Source organism: Rana temporaria, chromosome 11 (genome assembly GCF_905171775.1).
Source record: "Rana temporaria chromosome 11, aRanTem1.1, whole genome shotgun sequence".
Taxonomy (NCBI): Eukaryota; Metazoa; Chordata; class Amphibia; order Anura; family Ranidae; genus Rana; species Rana temporaria.
Window position 1 is genome coordinate 129,467,328 of NC_053499.1, and position 19,141 is coordinate 129,486,468.

General features: G+C 44.7%; 1 protein-coding gene across 2 annotated transcripts in view; it reads right to left on the minus strand.

The window, feature by feature from the left end:
- The window catches only part of PHAF1 (phagosome assembly factor 1), a 76,212-nt gene extending 59,752 nt beyond the window's left edge, over positions 1 to 16,460 (minus strand). The window contains exon 1 of one of the 2 annotated variants that reach the window (XM_040329137.1): positions 16,371 to 16,460. The gene's annotated coding sequence lies outside the window, so the exon portion shown is untranslated. The remainder of the gene's footprint in view (positions 1 to 16,370) is intronic. The other variant, XM_040329138.1, reaches the window with a different exon arrangement.
- Between the last annotated feature and the right edge of the window lie 2,681 nt (positions 16,461 to 19,141).

Genomic DNA, 19,141 nt, shown 5'->3' on the forward strand with positions numbered 1-19,141 from the left:
CGGTCGGTAAGCCTCCGGGAGCGATCCGGGATGAGGGGGCGTCTATTCGTTTCTAGCCAGCCACCCCAGACCCCCACCCCCCGCGCGATCGCTCCCCAGAGCTGAAGAACGGGGAGAGCCGTGTGTCAACACGGCTTCCCCGTGCTTCACTGTGGCGGCTGCATCGAACGTGTCATCCCTTTTATAGGGAGACACAATCGATGATGTCAGACCTACAGCCACACCCCCCTACAGTTGTAAACACACACTAGGTGAAGCATAACGCCTTCAGCGCCCCCTAGTGGTTAACTCCCAAACTGCAACTGTCATTTTCACAATAAACAATGCAATTTAAATGCATTTTTTGCTGTGAAAATGACAATGGTCCCAAAAATATGTCAAAATTGTCCGATGTGTCCGCCATAATGTCGCAGTCACGAAAAAAAAAAAAAAAAATTGCTGATCGCCGCCATTAGTAGTAAAAAAAATAAAAAATAAAAATGCAATAAAACTATCCCCTATTTTGTAAACGCTATAAATTTTGCGCAAACCAACCGATAAACGCTTATTGCGATTTTTTTTACCAAAAATATGTAGAAGAATTCGTATCGGCCTAAACTGACGGAAATTTTTTTTTTTATATATATATTTGGGGGATATTCATTATAGAAAAAAGTAAAACATATTGCATTTTTTTTCAAAACTGTCGCTCTATTTTTGTTTATAGCGCCAAAAAAAAAAAAAAAAAAAAAACGCAGAGGTGATCACATACCACCAAAAGAAAGCTCTATTTGTGGGAAAAAAAGGACGTTAATTTTGTTTGGGAGCCACGTCGCACGATCGCGCAATTGTCTGTTAAAGCGACGCAGTGCCGAATCGCAAAACCTGGCCTGGGCATTTAGCTGCATTTTGGTCCGGGGCTTAAGTGGTAAACAATGCATTGACACTCCCAGCAGTTTGCATATGGCAGTGTGAACTGCCGTGTAAGTCGGGTGCACGGAGCAGCCCGGATCCTCTTCTTCTCGGGTCCTACACCGGCACTCGGGGTTCCTCCCTCTTCCTGCAAAGCAGCTTGCTCTGGGGGCATCGAAGCAGGAGCGCTCCCGACCCGTGGCCGTGTGTGTCCATTCACACATGGAGCTGAGGCTTGGCCCCACCCCCTCCATCTCCTGATTAGCTCACTGACTGTGACTGACAGCAGCAGGAGCCAATGCACCGCCCCCCCCCCCCCCCCCATATCAAAGATTTGCCATTTACACTCACTGACACCAGGACAACTTCTATTCCCACTGGTCACACTCTGGCCCCCATAACGTGTGAGGGACAGTAAACTGACCATTTCTTTTGAAAGTTTGGAGACCCCTGGTTTAGACTAAGGCCCCATTCACACCTAGGCGTTTTTACGCCTGAAGCGCACTGCTCACAAACGCCAGAGGGGAGAATTAACATTATTCCCTATGGTGACTGTTCACACCTGAACGCCTGAACGCCCAAACGCCTGTCGCGCGAAGCTCAAACAAGTCCCGGACCTTTTTTTGTCGCGCGAATCGAGCGACAGAGGCGTTTGAGCGTTTTTTTTTTCCCCCATAGAAAGTAATGGGAAACGCGCGTATTGAGCGTATCGCGCGACAACAGGCGTTTGCTATGGGCGTTTCGTCGCTTTAATCAATAGAACTTGTCGCCCATGCAGAAGATTAAAAAAAATCTACCAACATAGCAACAAGTGATGAAAAGATGATAATTTTTCCTATTGGCTAAAATAAGAAACGCCGAAGTACAAAAACGTCGCACGACGCTGTATGCAAACGCGCAAATAAGCATGAATACGCGCGAAAAAAAACGCCCGAAAAAACGACCGAACGCCCTACGCTCAGGTGTGAATGCAGCCTAAACGTCACCTATAAAGACTGTTACATTCTGCAGTGCAACTGGCTTCTGGACTATTTGAAGCACGAGCCATGCATGTACTTCTAATCTCATTAGAGAATTATGATGGTTATGTCTTTGGCCCATGTCTGAAATTCTATGTGACAGTTAGCAGTTGTAAAGCACAGAACCTCCATTAGTAGTCAGAATGACAAACTCCAGAGACAGACCTCACCTGGCTTGAACTCCTGAATCTGCTGGCTGCGTTATTAAAATTAACTATATTTTTATACCGAGAAACTATTGTAATAGTAACCTTTGTGCAATAGAAAAACACCTCCTCTTGTGCAATGGAATTCCATTCTGTATTCTCCAACAGTTACAGGCTTGAGGCTCTAGAAGACTTGAATGAGTGGACCCATCATGTTATTTATTCATTTAACAATTAAGGGACAGTATTCTGTATTTGTTGGCAGTTTTTTTGGCCCCGCCCCTCACTGGCTGTGACTGACAGCCGTGGGAGCCAATGAGAAGGGAGTGTCAGTGTGTTACAATGCCTCATGGGATGTGTAGTTCAGCTGGAGGGCTGTAGTTTGAGGATCCCTGGTATATGCAGTGAGGAATGCTTATTATACTCACTGTGGAACCTAAGGGGTTAATCCTCTACATTGTGTAAAAAGGGTGTTTGATCCCGTCTTCTCTAATCCACCCTTCTTCCACTGTCCCTAATGCATCTCCTGATAGTACAGAGCCTTGGAGGCACTCTGCACTTCAGTTTGGTGTGTATTGTTTTGAGAGTTTTTGTTTCTTTTTTTGTGGGAGAGTGCATGTGATCAGCACAGGGCCAATCAGCATTGTCCAGACAGACTGTCAGGGGTTATGCAGCCTCATAGGACAATTAGAGGAGAATGAAAACGCCTCCTACAAGCTTTAACCAGGCACTGATAGAAGTCACAAAACTGCTATATACTGCTGATGAGAAATTTGTATCAGTTTATAGTTACTAAAATTATTGCATTTCCATGTTCTGTGTACTGTGGGAGATCACATATAATGAATGCAGGGTCCTGGGATTAGTAACACTTTAAGGTATTTAAAAAAAAAAAAAAACACTTCTGCCTTTAGAATCACTTTAACCGCTAGCCGACCAGCCGCCGCAGTTATACGGCGGAAGGTCGGCTCGGCTGCGCGAGATCACGTAACTATACGTCATCTCGCATTTCAGCCAATAGGGGCGCGCACACGTGCCCCCCCACTCGCCCCTGGTGCCGACGCTCGTGCCCGGCGGGCGCGATCACCGTTACACACCCGCGATCGCTCGTTAAAGAGCGAGAAGCGGGAGCTGTGTGTGTAAACACACAGCCCCCGGTCCTGTCAGGGGGAGAAATGACAGATCCTCTGTTCATACAATGTATGAACAGCGATCAGTCATTTCCCCTAGTCAGTCCCACCCCCCCTTCAGTTAGAACACACACAGGGAACATAATTAACCCCTTCCTCGCCCCCTAGTGTTAACCCCTTCCCCGCTAGTGGCATTTTTATAGCACTGATCGCTATAAAAATGCCAATGGTCCCAAAAATGTGTCAAAAGTGTCCGCCATAAGGTCGCAGTACCGATAAAATTCGCTGATCGCCGCCATTACTAGTAAAAAAAAATATTAAGAAAAATGCCATAAAACTATGCCCTATTTTGTAGACGCTATAACTTTTGCGCAAACCAAACGTTTTTTTTTTTTGCGATTTTTTTTTTACGAAAAATATGTAGAAGAATACGTATCGGCCTAAACTGAGGAAAAAAAATCTTTTTTTTTATATATTTTTGGGGATATTTATTACAGCAAAAAACATTAATTTTTTTCAAAATTGTCGCTCTTTTTTTGTTTATAGCGCAAAAAAAAAAAAATTCACGTCATGAAAAACGGGTGTACGCGGTATTTGAGGTCAACTGATATGGGTTTTTCTCTGGCCAATGCCGATACTTAGAAATTGGGGCGTCCAATGGTCGAAATATGTTTTTGCGGCCGATATTTTAGGCCGATTTCTTTTTTTTTTTCCTTCATCTCAGCAAATCTAGGGTGGAGAGGTGGGGAGGAGGTTATTGTTCAGGCTGCATTCACACCTGAGCGTCGGTCGTTTTTTCCGGCGTTTTGTCGTGCTTATTCATGCTTATTTGCGCGTTTGCATACAGCGTCGTCCGACGTTTTTGTACTGCGACGTTTTTTATTTTAGCCAATAGGAAAAATGATCATCTTTTCATGACTTGTTGCTAGGTTGGTAGATTTTTTTTATCTTCTGCCTGGATGAAATGTTCTATTGATTAAAGCGTCAAAACGCCCGTAGCAAACGCTCGTTGTCGCGCTAGTCGCTTGAATCGAGCGTTTCCATTACTTTCTATGGGAAATAGAAACGCCCAAACCGCCCGATACGCGCGACAAAAAAGGGTCCGGAACTTGTTTGAGCATCAGGCGTTCGGCTTCAGGCGTATTGGAGTGGAGATGTGAACCATCTCCATAGACAGTAATGTAAGGTTTGCATGTCTGAATTTGCATCGCACAGAAATCGCATGCGATCTGCACAGCAATGCAGGACGAATCACATGCTATTTCTGTGATCGCACAAGTGGGAACACAGCCTGCTAATTTGCCAAATCTCCCTTTTGTTTTCTCTTTTTTTGCCCTGGTAAAAAAAAAGATTTTAAGTGTATGACTTTGGCAATCTGTGAACTTTTTATTCCACAGGGTTTTATATTTTCAACAAAGCTATAGCAATAAAAACAAAAGAATAACTGGGATGAAGGTTGGTTTGGGAGACAGAATAGAAGCTTAACCACTTAAGACCCGGACAAAAAAAGGAGCTAAAGGACCCGGCCAGTTTTTGCGATTCGGCACTGCGTCGCTTTAACTGACAATTGCGCGGTCATGCGACGTGGCTTCCAAACAAAATTGGCGTCTTTTTTTCCCACAAATAGCGCTTTCTTTTGGTGGTACATGATCACCTCTGCGGTTTTTATTTTTTGCGCTAAAAACAAAAATAGAGCGACAAATTTTGAAAAAAAAAATCAATATTTTTTTACTTTTTGCTATAATAAATATCCTCCAAAATATATAAAAAAACATTATTTTTTTTCCTCAGTTTAGGCCGATACGTATTCTTCTACCTATTTTTGGTAAAAAAAAAAATAACGCAATAAGCGTTTATCGGTTGGTTTGCGCCAAATTTTTAGCGTTTACAAAAAAGGGGATAGTTTTATTGCATTTTTATTAATTATTTTTTTTTTTTTACTACGAATGGCGGCGATCAGCGATTTTTTTCGTGACTGCGACATTATGGCGGACACTTCGGACAATTTTGACACATTTTTGGGACCATTGTCATTTTCACAGCAAAAAATGCATTTAAAATGCATGGTTTACTGTGAAAATTACAGTTGCATTTTGGGAGTTAACCACAGGGGGCGCTGAAGGGGTTATGAATGACCTCATCTGTGTTTCTAACTGTAGGGGGGTGTGGCTGTAGGTGCGACGTCATAGATTGTGTGTCCCTATAAAAGGGATCACACGATCGATGACAGCGCCACAGTGAAGAACGGGGAAGCTGTGTTTACACACAGCTCTCCCCGTTCTTCAGCTCCGGGGACGGATCGCGGGACTCCAGCGGCGATCAGGTCCGCGAGTCCCACGGTCACGGAGCTTCGGACCGGTTCGTGGGAGTGCGCGACCCCACGGCTGGGCTTAAAGGGCCACGTACGTGCCCAGCCTTGCCATTCTGCCGACGTATATTGGCGTGAAGGGGGTCAACATTATAGCAGACACATCGGACACTTTTGAGGGACCATTCACATTTAAACAGCGACCAGTGCTATAAAAATGCACCGATTACTGTATAAATGTGACTGTAAGGGAAGGGGGTTAGCCACTAGGGGGAAGGAAGGGGTTAAGTGTGTCCTAGGGAGTGATTCTAACTGTTAGGAGGTGTGGCTTACTGTGACACGTCACTGATCACTGCTCCCGGTGAGAGGAAGCAGACGATCAGTGACATGTCACAAGGCAGATGCCTTGTTCACAAAGGCATCCCCTTGTTCTGTTGTTCCACGGGACATCGAGTCCGTGGGTCCTGTAAGCACGATCAGGGAGACCGCGGCGTGCCCCCACCCCCCCAATAGGGCTGGCATAAAGCAACGCATTATATATATATATATATATATATATATATATATATATATATATATATATATATATATATATATATATATATATATACACACACATACATACATACATACATACATACACACACACACACACACACACACACACACTGCTTTGCCTGCCCGTGCCCTTCTGCCGACGTATATCTACGTGAGGCAGTCGGCAAGCAGTTAAGAAACAAATAGGAGTTTAATATCACTTTAATTACTAAAATATATTTATATATTATATATATATATATATTTTTTTTTCCTTTTCTTTTGACCAGATTGCCCCTTTATGCTTCATGAATTATTTCTGAGGTTGCCATGCATATTTACCAGTTATTCATGGCAGACTCCTCTGGGCATTTCACAACCTTGCTCAATATTTGATACGTTTATATGTTTAACCCGATACATCTTTATATGCCAGCAGCACAACCTGAATTATGCAGACCAGTGTTATACTCACAAAGCAGTTCCAGCGCAATGTAACATTGTATACATAGCTGTATAAATAGCTACACACAAATCAAAAACAGAACAGGAAATAACTTCAGAGACCTTCACAGATAAAAGACATACATACAGTATATATGATGACACAAGTGTTTCAAAACACATAAAGACAAAAAAATAAAGAAGAAACCCCCAACCAGTGGCTTGAGAAGCACATTTAGATCCCAGCTACCCTAGATGCTGGTTGCGACATCTCAATACCTGTCTGTGTGTACAGAGACTGCACTATATACCTACAGTATCTCACAAAAGTGAGTACACCCCTCACATTTTTGTAAATATTTTATTATATCTTTTCATGTGACAACGCTGAAGAAATTACACTTTGCTACAATGTAAAGTAGCGAGTGTACGGCTTGTATAACAGTGTAACATTTTCTGTCCCCTCAAAATAACAACATACAGCCATTAATGTCTAAACCACCAACAACTAAAGTAAGTACACCTCTAAGTGAAAATGTCCAAATTGGAACCAATGTGTTAATATTTTGTGTGGCCACAATCATTTTCCAGCAGTGCCTTAACTCTCTTGGGCATCAGAGCTTCACAGGTTGCCACTGGAGTCCTCTTCCCCTCCTCCATGACGACATCACAGAGCTGGTGGATGTTAGAGATCTTGCGTCCTTCACCTTCTGTTTGAGGATGCCGCACAGATTCTCAATAGGGTTTAGGTCTGGAGACATGCTTGGCCAGTCCATCACCTTTACCTTCAGCTTCTTTAGCAAGGCAGTGGTCTTCTTGGAGGTGTGTTTGGGGTTGTTTTGTTGGAATACTGCCCTGTAGTCCAGTCTCCAAAGGGACGGGATCATGCTCTGCTTCAGTATGTCACATGCATGTTGGCATTCATGGTTCCCTCAATGAACTGGAGCTCCCCAGTGCCGGCAGCACTCGTGCAGTCCCATACCATGACACTCCCACCACCATGCTTGACTGTAGGCAAGACACACTTGTCTTTGTACTCCTCACCTGGTTGCCGCCACACACGCTTGACACCATCTGAACCAAATAAGTTTATCTTGGTCTCATCAGACCACAGGACTTGGTTCCAGTAATCCATCTCCTTAGTCTGCTTGTCTTCAGAAAACTGTTTGCGGGCTTTTTTGTGTGGTCCGTTTTCATCCGCTCTCCACAAAGAGGTGCGCCGGGCAGGAAGCCACAACCAGGGGTTGACAAATTTGCTTGGAATCTAGGAGCCAGGTAAAAAAGTTAGGAGCCCGAAAACGCGCCCCGTCCCGACGAGCAGCACACATGTAAACGGTGTTCAAACCAGGGCTGTGGAGTCAGTAGAAAAATGTTCCGACTCCGACTCCTCAGTTTTATGTACTTCCGACTCCGACTCCGACTCCTCTGTATTAATATGCAAATGTATTTTATACATTCCTTGAGGGAAAGAAACGCAACCTACCACAGGACTACTGGCTGGGAAGTCAACAGTCTACTGCAGGGGTCTCAAACTCAAATTACCTGAGGGCCACAAGACAAGTTTCCATATCCCATGGGGGGCCGCATGCAAACTTTCAAACTTCAAAAACAGTACTGGTGTCAGCGAAAGCATTATTAACCCTGACCACTACACTGCACACTGACCACTACACTACACACTGACCACTCACCATCAGGGTACAGCACATCAGGGCACAGGGCACAGCACACATGAGTGCACAGCGCACATCAGGGTACAAAGCCCAGCACATCAGGGTACAGGGCACATCAGAGCACAGCACATAGGGGTACAGCACAACAGGCCACATCAGGGTGCACGGCACATTAGGGCAGGGCATATCAGGACAGGGCACATGGCACAGTGCAGGACATGGCACATCAGGGCACAGCACATCAGGACAGGGCACATGGCACATCAGGGTACAGGGCACATGAAACAGCACATCAGGGTACAAAGCCCAGCACATCAGGGTACATGGGGCACATCAGGGTACATGGGGCACATGGCACATCAGGGTACATGGGCCACATCAGGGTACATGGGGCACAATCAGAGCACATCAGGGCACATGGGGCATATCAGGGCACATGGGGAACATACGAGCACACCAGGGCACATGGGGAACATGAGAGCATATCAGGGCACAATCAGGGAACATGGGGCACACCAGGGAACATGGGGCACATGAGAGCACATCAGGGCACAGCACATCAGGACAGGGCACATGGCACATCAGGGTACAGGACATGGCACAGCACATCAGGACAGGGCACATGGCACATCAGGGTACAGGACATGGCACAGCACATCAGGACAGGGCACATGGCACATCAGGGTACAGGGCACATGAAACAGCACATCAGGGTACAAAGCCCAGCACATCAGGGTACCCCATGTACCCTGATGTGCTGGGCTTTGTACCCTGATGTGCTGTTTCATGTGCCCTGTACCCTGATGTGCCATGTGCCCTGATGTGCTGTTTCATGTGCCCTGTACCCTGATGTGCCATGTGCCCTGATGTGCTACTCCCCGGAAGCCCCCCTCTCTTCTCGTCCATCTCAGATGATGTCACAAGCAAATGGGGATAGACGAGAAGAGAGGAGGGGCCGCCGGGGAGTAGCAGTGTGACATGAGAGACAAGTGAACTTATGACAGACTCTTCCTGCGCTACTCTTCATGCACCTCGATCTACACTTCCGCGGGACACGCCCTGCCTGCGGGCCATTTTAAACCGGTCCGCGGGCCGGTACTTTGAGACCCCTGGTCTACTGTATTGCACAGTTTAAGCAAAAGACAAACACAATGAAAACAACGTTTTTTTTATTCTAAAACATGATTTTCCTAGGAGAATCCCATAGTCATGTTTAAAGTTTAAGCTAACAATCGGAGTTTACAAGTTTTTATAGCCTTAGCTAAATGACAGCAGTTTTTCCAATGGTTTACAGCTTCAGTCTTGAACTATTGGCCCTCCATTCCCTCCACTTATACAAGTGTCTCACTCTCTAGTCCTGCAAAAAACATATTTATTTAATCCCTTATCAGTGAGAGGCTAGGTTACACATGGACGCTGCGTTCCCTGTAAAAGCAGAACACAACACTATGGAAAGTATAAGTATTGCAGCTCCTAATTGTGCGTTGCGTGCCATATAGTGAAGCACATGAAAAGCATGCTTCTTCACGGTCACTTAACGTGTTCGTTTTGCGGTTACGTGAGGCACTGCATGCATTGGTCTTTATTCTTACAGTAGAGAAGTCATTAATTATAACTTTTTGTGAATTGGGACATTTAAACTTGCTTTTTTTTTTTTTTATTCCAATCTAAATTTAGTAGGAGTCGGAGTCGGAGTCGGTGCATTGTTTGCCGACTCCGACTCCAGGTACCCAAAATTTCCCCCGACTCCGACTCCACAGCCCTGGTTCAAACCACACATGTGAGGTATCGCCGCGATTGGTAGAGTGAGAGCAATAATTCTAGCCCTAGACCCCCTCTAACTCAAAACATGCAACCTGTAGATTTTTTTTAAACGTCGCCTATGAAGATTTTAAAGGGTAAAAGTTTGTCGGCATTCCACGAGCGGACGCAATTTTGAAGCGTGACATGTTGGGTATCAATTTACTCGGCGTAACATTATCTTTCATAATATAAAAAAAAAATGGGGATAACTTTACTGTTGTCTTATTTTTTTATTAAAAAAAGTGTAATTTTTTCACAAAACAAGTGCACTTGTAAGACCGCTGTGCAAATACGGCGTGACAGAAAGTATTGCAATGATCGCCATTTTATTCTCTAGGGTGTTAGGATAAAAAATATATAGAATGTTTGGGGGTTCTAATTAGAGGGAAGAAGATGGCAGTGAAAATAGTGAAAAATAACATTAGAATTGCTGTTTAACTTGTAATGCTTAACTTGTAATACCAACGGCCACCACCAGATGGCGCCAGCTCACAAGCTAAGTCGCCAGGACCCTATTTCTAGTCACCATGGCGACCTGGCGCCCGGGATTTGTCGAGCCCTGTCCACAACCATAAAATCAGTCTGTACAGGCGTCCCCAAGATACAAACATCCGATTTGCAAACGACTCCTACTTACAAACAGAAGGAGACAACAGGAAGTGAGAGGAAATCTACCCCTAGGAAGAGAAATTCTCTCCTGTAAACATTAGTATGGGAAAAAGGCGTCTCCACTGAAGCTTTATCACCAATCCTTGTTTCCTCAACAACCCCAAACTTTCAAAATCTAATTGTCATTGGGACAGAAAGTGAGGTGAAATCTCAACATGGGCACAGACAGCAAAACAAATGTTGCAAGGGTGATAACCCTTCTCTATGATATCCAAAAAGCTTAAAAAGATTTTTGGGCAAAAGCCTGATTTATTGGTTTAAAGTGGTAGTAAACTCTGTATGTACTACCACTTTAACCTACAGGTAAGCCTATAATAAGGCTTACCTGTAGGTATAAATATCTCCTAAACCTTACAGGTTTAGGAGATATTCTCCCCGCAATGCGCCACTGACTGCAGCGGCGCATGCGCAGCGGGGATCCTCGGCTAAAGTGCCGGCAGCCGCCGGACCTTGCCGGAGAGAAGTCTCCCGCGTGCATGGGCCGGAGTGACAACATCGCCGCTTCAGCCAATCACAGCGCTGGAGCGGCGATACCCGGAAGACACGCCGAGGAAAGATGACATCTCCCTTGGCGTGGACCAGGTAAGTTCCTCTCACCTCGTTCCAAGGTAAGTATTTCATGATCAGCTAGTATGCGGTGCATACTAGCTGATTATGGCATTTGCTTTTCAGGTTTAAAAAAAAAAAAAAAAGGGATGGTATACAACCGCTTTAAGTTGGTTGAACTGGGTGGTGCCCAAATATGGAGCTCTGTACAGCTTATTCCCTATGTGGATCACCTAATCTCAGGTAATCCATTCACATGGGTATATGTCAGATCAATAATCCTACTTGTGTTTGAATGTACAGAAGAAAAATAAATGGTTTGTTATGTAATGTCATGTTATGTAACAATATACTGTACGTTTATATAGGATGTATTATTTGGTAAAGCTATGATCTATCATAAATGAGGATGCTATAAGCAGAAGAAATACCCCACAAAGAGCATCTCCACAGCACAGACTGAATCGCACCTCCCCAGCACAGACTGAATCATAAGGCAATTATTGGTGTTTCCAAAAGCATTTGCAGGAGCCGCCATTGCTTGTCCTCCCAGCCTCCTGCTCACTAGGATGTGACAACTGAGGGCTTAGCCTCAGCTTCCCTTACATAATAAATCAGTATTTGTATAATAAAATACACCTCTTTAAGAGCCCATTTACACTTGCTTCGGGCTTCAACTCACATTAACCACTTAAGACCCGGACCTTTATGCAGGTAAAGGACCTGGCCAGTTTTTGCGATTCGGCACTGCGTCGCTTTAACTGACAATTGCGCGGTCGTGCGATGTGGCTCCCAAACAAAATTGACGTCCTTTTTTCCCACAAATAGAGCTTTCTTTTGGTGGTATTTGATCACCTCTGCGGTTTTTATTTTTTGCGCTATAAACAAAAATAGAGAGACAATTTTGAAAAAAAAAAAAATATTTTTTACTTTTTGCTATAATAAATATCCCCAAAAAAAGATATAAAAAAACATTTTTTTTCTCAGTTTAGGCCGATACGTATTCTTCTACCTATTTTTGTTAAAAACAATTAAAACAAAATCGCAATAAGCGTTTATTCATTTGTAAACGCTATAAATTTTGCGCAAACCAAATAGGGGATAGTTTTATTGCATTTTTATTAATATTTTTTTTTTTTACTACTAATGGCGGCGATCAGCGATTTTTTTCGTGACTGCGACATTATGGCGGAGACATCGGACAATTTTGACACCATTGTAATTTTCACAGCAAAAAATGCTATAAAAATGCATTGTTTACTGTGAAAATGACAATTGCAGTTTGGGAGTTAACCACTAGGGGCCGCTGAAGGTGTTAAGTGTGACCTCATATGTGTTTCTAACTGTAGAGGGGCGGGGCTGGACGTGTGACGTCATTGATCGTGTGTTCCCTATATCAGGGAACACATGATCAATGACATTGCCACAACGAAGAACAGGGAAGGTGTGTTTACACTCACCTCTCCCCGTTCTTCAGCTCCAGAGGACCGATCGCGGGACACCGTCCATGGGTCCCGCGGTCACGGAGCTTCGGACCGGGTCACGTGCCGGCGGCGCGCGCGACCCCACGGCTGGTCTTAAAGGGCCATGTACAGGTACGTGGATGTGCCCAGCCGTGCCATTCTGCCGACGTATATCGGCGTGAAGGGGGTCCTTAAGTGGTTAAAGCAACTACCACTTCAACATGTTTTTATGATGTGTTTTCGATGCTTTAGTGGTGCTTCAGTGAAGCTTTAGTGGTGCTTCGAGGATGCTCTTTTGAAGCTTGATAGATGCCCTGTGTGCGTGTGCATATCTCATACCTGCAATTTCTCCAAAACATAGCAAAGCTAAAGCTGAATTCAAGCTTCTCAAAAGCTGCGGATGCTTCAATGTCTCTGTGGGTGATGAATAAATGTTCTGCCTGCACTAGTGAAGATGGTGGGCTGGAAATAATGCATTCTTAACCACTTAAGGACCACCTAATGCCGATATACGTTGGCAGAATGGCACGGCTGGGCACAAGCACGTACATGTACGTCGCCTTTAAGAGCCCAGCCATGAGTCGCATGCGCACTCGACCCGGTCCGAAGCTCCGCGGCCGCGGGACCCGATTCCCGCTGGTGTCCCGCGATCGGTCCCCGGAGCTGAAGAACGGGGAGAGGTGAGCGTAAACACACCTTCCCCGTTCTTCACTGTGGCAATGTCATTGATTGTCTTTCCCTATATCAGGGAACAGACGATCAATGACGTCACACGTCCAGCCCCGCCCCCCTACAGTTAGAAACACATATGAGGTCACACTTAACCCCTACAGCGCCCCCTAGTGGTTAACTCCTAAACTACAATTGTAATTTTCACAGTAATCAGTGCATTTTTATAGCACTTTTTGCCTCCAAAAATGTGTCAAAATTGTCCGAAAGTGTCCGCCATAATGTCGCAGTCACGAAAAAAAAAAAAAAAAAAAAAATCGCCGATCGCCGCCATTAGTAGTAAAAAAAATAAATTATTAATAAAAATGCCATAAAACTATCCCCTATTTTGTAAACGCTATAAATTTTGCGCAAACCAATCGTTAAACCATTATTGCGGATTTTCTTACCAAAAATAGGTAGAAGAATACGTATCGGCCTAAACTGACGAAAAAATATGTTTTTTTATATCTTTTTTGGGGATATTTATTATAGCAAAAAGTAAAAAATATTGTATTTTTTTCAAAATTGTCGCTCTATTTTTGTTTATAGCGCAAAAAATAAAAACCGCAGAGGTGATCAAATATCACCAAAAGAAAGCTCTATTTGTGGGAAAAAAAGGACGCAAATTTTGTTTGGGAGCCATATCGCACAATTGTCAGTTAAAGCGACGCAGTGCCGAATCGCAAAAAGGGGCAAGGTCATTAACCTGCATATTGGTCCGGGTCTTAAGTGGTTAAAGGGGTTGTAAAGGTAAAAGTTTTTTAAGGTGAAAAAAACATCTCAGCAAACTGGGATCCATTATTTCCAATGGGCCACAATGGAACAGGCCGCAGTGAGAAACACTACAATGCATCACAGAGCGCGGCAGAGGCTGCTTTCACACTGAGGCGTTTTGCAGGCGCTATAGTGCTAAAAATAGCGCCTTTTAAGAGCCTCTCTTTTCACTCCAATGTGCGCTGGCAGGATGGTAAAAAAAAGTCCTGCTTGCCGCATATTTGAGGCGCTGTATACACCGATTCTAAAGTGCCCCTTCCCATTGGGCAGGGAGCTTTAGGAGCGTTGTATACAGCGCCTCAAAGATGCAGCTAGCAGGATTTTACCATCCTGCCAGCGCACATTGGAGTGAAAGCAGAGGCTCTTTCCAGTCGTTTTGCAGGGCGGTTTTAACCCTTTTTCAGCCACTAGCGGGGGTTAAAAGCGTCCCCCACTAGTGGCCGAATAGCACCACAAAAATGGCAGTAGAGCGCGAATTTACCGCCAACGTCCCAGCGCTGCGCAGTGTGAAAGCGGCCTTACTAAAACTGGAGAGTGCAAAATCTGGTGCAGCTGTGCATTAAAGCCAATCAGCTTTCAGGTTTTATTGTCCAAGCTGAAGTTAGAAGCTGATTGGCTACCATGTATAGCTGTACCAGATTTTGCACTCTCCAACTTTAGTTAACCACTTGCCGCCCGCCAATGACAAATTGACGTCGGCAAAGTGGTTGTAGAATCCTGACTGGACGTCATATAACGTCCTCAGGATTCTGAGCCGCTGCCCGCCCCCGGGGGCGCGCATCGCGGCGATCGTTGTTGCAGGGTGTCAGTCTGACACCGCGCAACACCGATCTCGGTAAAGAATCTCTCGCGGAGACTCTTTACCACGTGATCAGCCGTGTCCAATCACGGCTGATCACGATGTAAACAGGAAGAGCCGTTGATGGCTCTTCCTCACTCGCGTCTGACAGACGCGAGTAGAGGAGACCCGATCGGCAGCTCTCCTGACAGGGGGGGTTCGCGCCGATTGTTTATCAGCGCAGCCCCCCCTCGGATCGCCACACTGGACCACCAGGGAAGGGCAAAAAAAAAAAAAAAGCATTAAAAAAAAAAAAAAGATGCCAATCAGTGCCCACAAATGGGCACTGATTGGCAACATGGGTAAATCAGTGCCGCCCCACAGTGTCCATCAGTGCCACCCCACAGTGTCCATCAGTGGCACCCCACAGTGCCCATCCATGCCCAGTGCCCATCTGTGCCACACATAAGTATCCATCAGTGCCACCCATAAGTGCCGCCCATCTGTGCCGCCCATGAGTGCCCAGCAGTGCCACCCATGAGTGCCCAGCAGTGCCGCCCATGAGTGCCCAGCAGTGCCGCCTATGTGTGCCCAGCAGTGCCGCCTATGTGTGCCCAGCAGTGCCGCATACCAGCGCCGCCAATCAGTGCCACCTCATCTGTGCCCGTCAGTACTACCTCATCGATGTCCATCAGTGCCATCTCATCAGTGCCGCCATATCAGTGCCCGTAATTGAAAGAGAAAACGTACTTATTTACAAAAAAATTAACAGAAAAAAATAAAAACATATTTTTTTCCCAAAATGTTCAGTCTTTATCGCAGAGGTGATCAAATACCACCAAAAGAAAGCTCTATTTGTGGGGGAAAAGGACGCCAATTTTGTTTGGGTGCAGTGTAGCATGACCGCGCAATTGCCATTCAAAGTGCGACAGTGCTGAAAGCTGAAAATTGGCTTGGGCGGGAAGATGCGTAAGTGCCTGGTATGGAAGTGGTTAATCCACCCCACTGAGTCCATTCAATTGCCCCGATCTCATGACAAGGGGCAGGAAACAGAACTCAGGTGACGTGTACCCCCCTCCCCCCCGTGCCCAATCACTGTAGTTGGTGGTCTGAGATGAATGTGCAATGGTCCAATGCTGGGACTTGTAGTAGCACCTCAGCCACACTCCCCTCCCCCTATACACAGCTATGTCTCAGCACACAGTAATAATATCAGCTGTCAGAGACATTGTATACAGCACAATACTGCTCCATGGAGCCCCCCCTACAGGCCACACCATAGAGGCACAGCCTACAATACAGGGAGCCCCACCATCCCCCCACACACACTGCTGAGACTTGTAGTTCCACAGCAGGTCGCCTGTGTAGAATAATCTCCTGTGTTGTACACAGCTGTCATGTCCTGTGAGGAGAAAACCCACCCCGGGTACACACAGCACGGAGCGGGGAACCCACACCGTACAATAGACACCTCTCACCTCTGTTTACCTTCTTCTCCTGCTCGCTGCTGAAAAACTTCCGGTTCTGAGGAGATGGGCCGTAAAGTGACACTTGGACCCGCCCAGAGTGGGAGGAGCTGGAGGGGGCGACAGTGACACGGGGATCAGGAATGGAGAGGGGGAGGGGGCTCTGTGTGTACAGAACCGCAACAGTGTCACCGCGCAATCCCCCCTCCCCCCCTCTCTCATCACTTCTCATTCCAGCTGCAGAACCCCGTGTATGACTTCTCCTCTCCCCTCTTCTCTTCACTCCTTCTCCTCTCTCTCTTTTCACTCCTTCTCTCTCTCCTTTTTTATTTTCTTTCTCTCTTTCTTTCTCTCTTCCTTTCTTACCTTCCATCCGTCCCTTCCTTCCTTCTTTATTGCTGTCTTCCTCTCTCTCGTTTCCCTTTCTCTCTGTTCATTTCTCTTTTGTTTTATTTCTTCATTCCAATTCCCCCCTCTCTTCCTTTCTCTCTTTCTTCATTTTCTTCTTGTTTCGCTCTCTTCCTTTCCCACTCCTGTCATTATTTCTCTTTCTCTTCCTTTGTTTCTCCGTTTCCTTTTCTCTTCCTTTCTCTCTCTTGTCATTCCTTCTCTTTTCCTCCTCCTTTCTTTCTCTCTTTCTTTTTATTCTCACCGTCTGTTTCTCTTATTTTCTCACTCTCTTTTCCTTTTTACCCTTCTTTTCTCTCTTTTCATCTCTTTTCCATTGTCTTTCTCTCTCTCTCTCCTGTCATTCCAATGTCTCTGTTTCATTGTCTCTTCTCTTTCTCCCTCCCTTATTCTCTCTTTGTTTCACTCTCTTCCTTTCCCAATCTTGTCATTTCCATTTCTCTTTTCCCTCATTTGTTTCTCTGTTTCTTTCTCTTTTCCTTTCTCACTTTCTTGACATTTCTCTTTTCCTTTCTCTCTTGCTTTCTGCTCCCCTATTTATTTTTTTTAGTTCTCTCTCTCTTTATTTTTCCATTTGTTAATTTCTCTCTTCTTTTCTCACTTTCTTTCTCTTTTCTTCACTCTTCCTCTCTACCCTATTCTTTTGCTATTCTTTTTTTTCTGCTTACTCTTCCCATTTCTCTCCCTCCCTCCTTACCCCTTCTTTTCCCTTCCTCTTTTCTTTTCTCTTTTCCTGTCCTGCTGTCTTGTTTTCTCCCTCTTCCTTTTGTTCTCTCAACCCTTCTCTCTTTCTTTTCCCTTCTCTCTCTCACACCTCTTCCTCTCTCTCTCTCTATCTCCCCTTCTCTCTGTCTCTCTCAACCCTTCTCTCTTTCTTTCTCTTCCATTCTCTCTTTCTTTCTCTTCCCTTCTCTCTCTCTCACACCCTTCTCTCTTTCTTTTTCTTCTCTTTTCTCTCTCAACCCTTCTTTCTTTCTTCCCTTCTCTCTCTCAACCCTCCTCTCTGTCTCTCTAAACCCTTCTCTATTTCTTTCCCTTCCCTTTTTGTATCTTCCCTTCTCTCCCTTCTCTCTCTTCCCTTCTCTCTCTCAACCCTTCTCACTTTCTTACTCTTCCCTTCTCTCTCTCTTCCGTTCTCTCTGTCTCTCTCAACCCTTCTCTCTTTCTTTCTCTTCCCTTTTTTATCTTCCCTTCTCTCTCTTCTTTCTCTTCCCTTCTCTCTCTCAACCCTTCTCACTTTCTTACTCTTCCCTTCTCTCTGTCTCTCTCAACCCTTCTCTCTTTCTTTCTCTTCCCTTCTTTTTTTTTATCTTCCCTTTGCTCTCTCTTCTCTTCTTTCTCTCACCCGTCTCTTTCTTCTCTTCCCTTCTCTCTCAACCCTTCTCACTTTCTTACTCTTCCGTTCTCTCTCAACCCTTCTCTCTTTCTTTCTCTTCCCTTCTCTTTGTCATCCCTTCTCTCTTTCTTCCCTTCTCTCTGTCTCTCTCAACCCTTCTCACTTTCTTACTCTTCCCTTCTCTTTGTCAACCCTTCTCTCTTTCTTCCCTTCTCTCTGTCTCTCTCAACCCTTCTTACTTTCTTACTATTCCCTTCTCTCTCAACCCTTCTCTCTTTCTTTCTCTTCCCTTCTATCTTCTTTTCTCAACCCTTCTTTCTTTTTTTTTCGTTCTCTCTCAACCCTTCTCTCTCTCTTCCCTTCTTTCACTCACACCCCTTATCTCTTTCTCTCTGTCTCTCCCAACCCTTCTCTCTCTTCCCTTTTATATCCTTTTCATTTCCCTTTTATCCCCCTCTTTTTCTCTTCCCTTCTCTTTATTTATCTTCCCTTCTCTCTCTTCCCTTATCTCCTTTTCTTCCCTTCTCTCTCTTCACTTCTCTCTTCCCTTATCTCTTTCTCTTCCCTTCTCTGTCTCACTTTTTCTCCTCTCACCTTCTCTATTCCGCTCCTTTCAGTTATATTTTGTATTCATTCCTTTTATTTGCCATGCCTTGATTTATGCATGGTAAGACAAAAGTCACTAGACAGCGACAGATGCTGACCAATGACCATCCACTGAAGAGATCACACACTGTATCTAGCTATATGTATTCATTGGTTTTATTACCAGTTTCTTATTTTCTTTTTACTATTTTATATCAGATGTATTCATTATTACAAGAGTAAATAAAATAAATATAGTTTATATTTTATATAAAGTTAAAATGTTAAATGACTGTGTTTCGGTAACGCCAGATACAGAACGTTCCCTGTACACATAAGGCTAGATTCATGATTCTGGGTTGCCGTAACACAGAGATGAATACATTTAAGATGTTTCTGGATTCAGTATCTTTACACAGTGACATGAAAACTCCTAATTTGTACTTGTAATAGG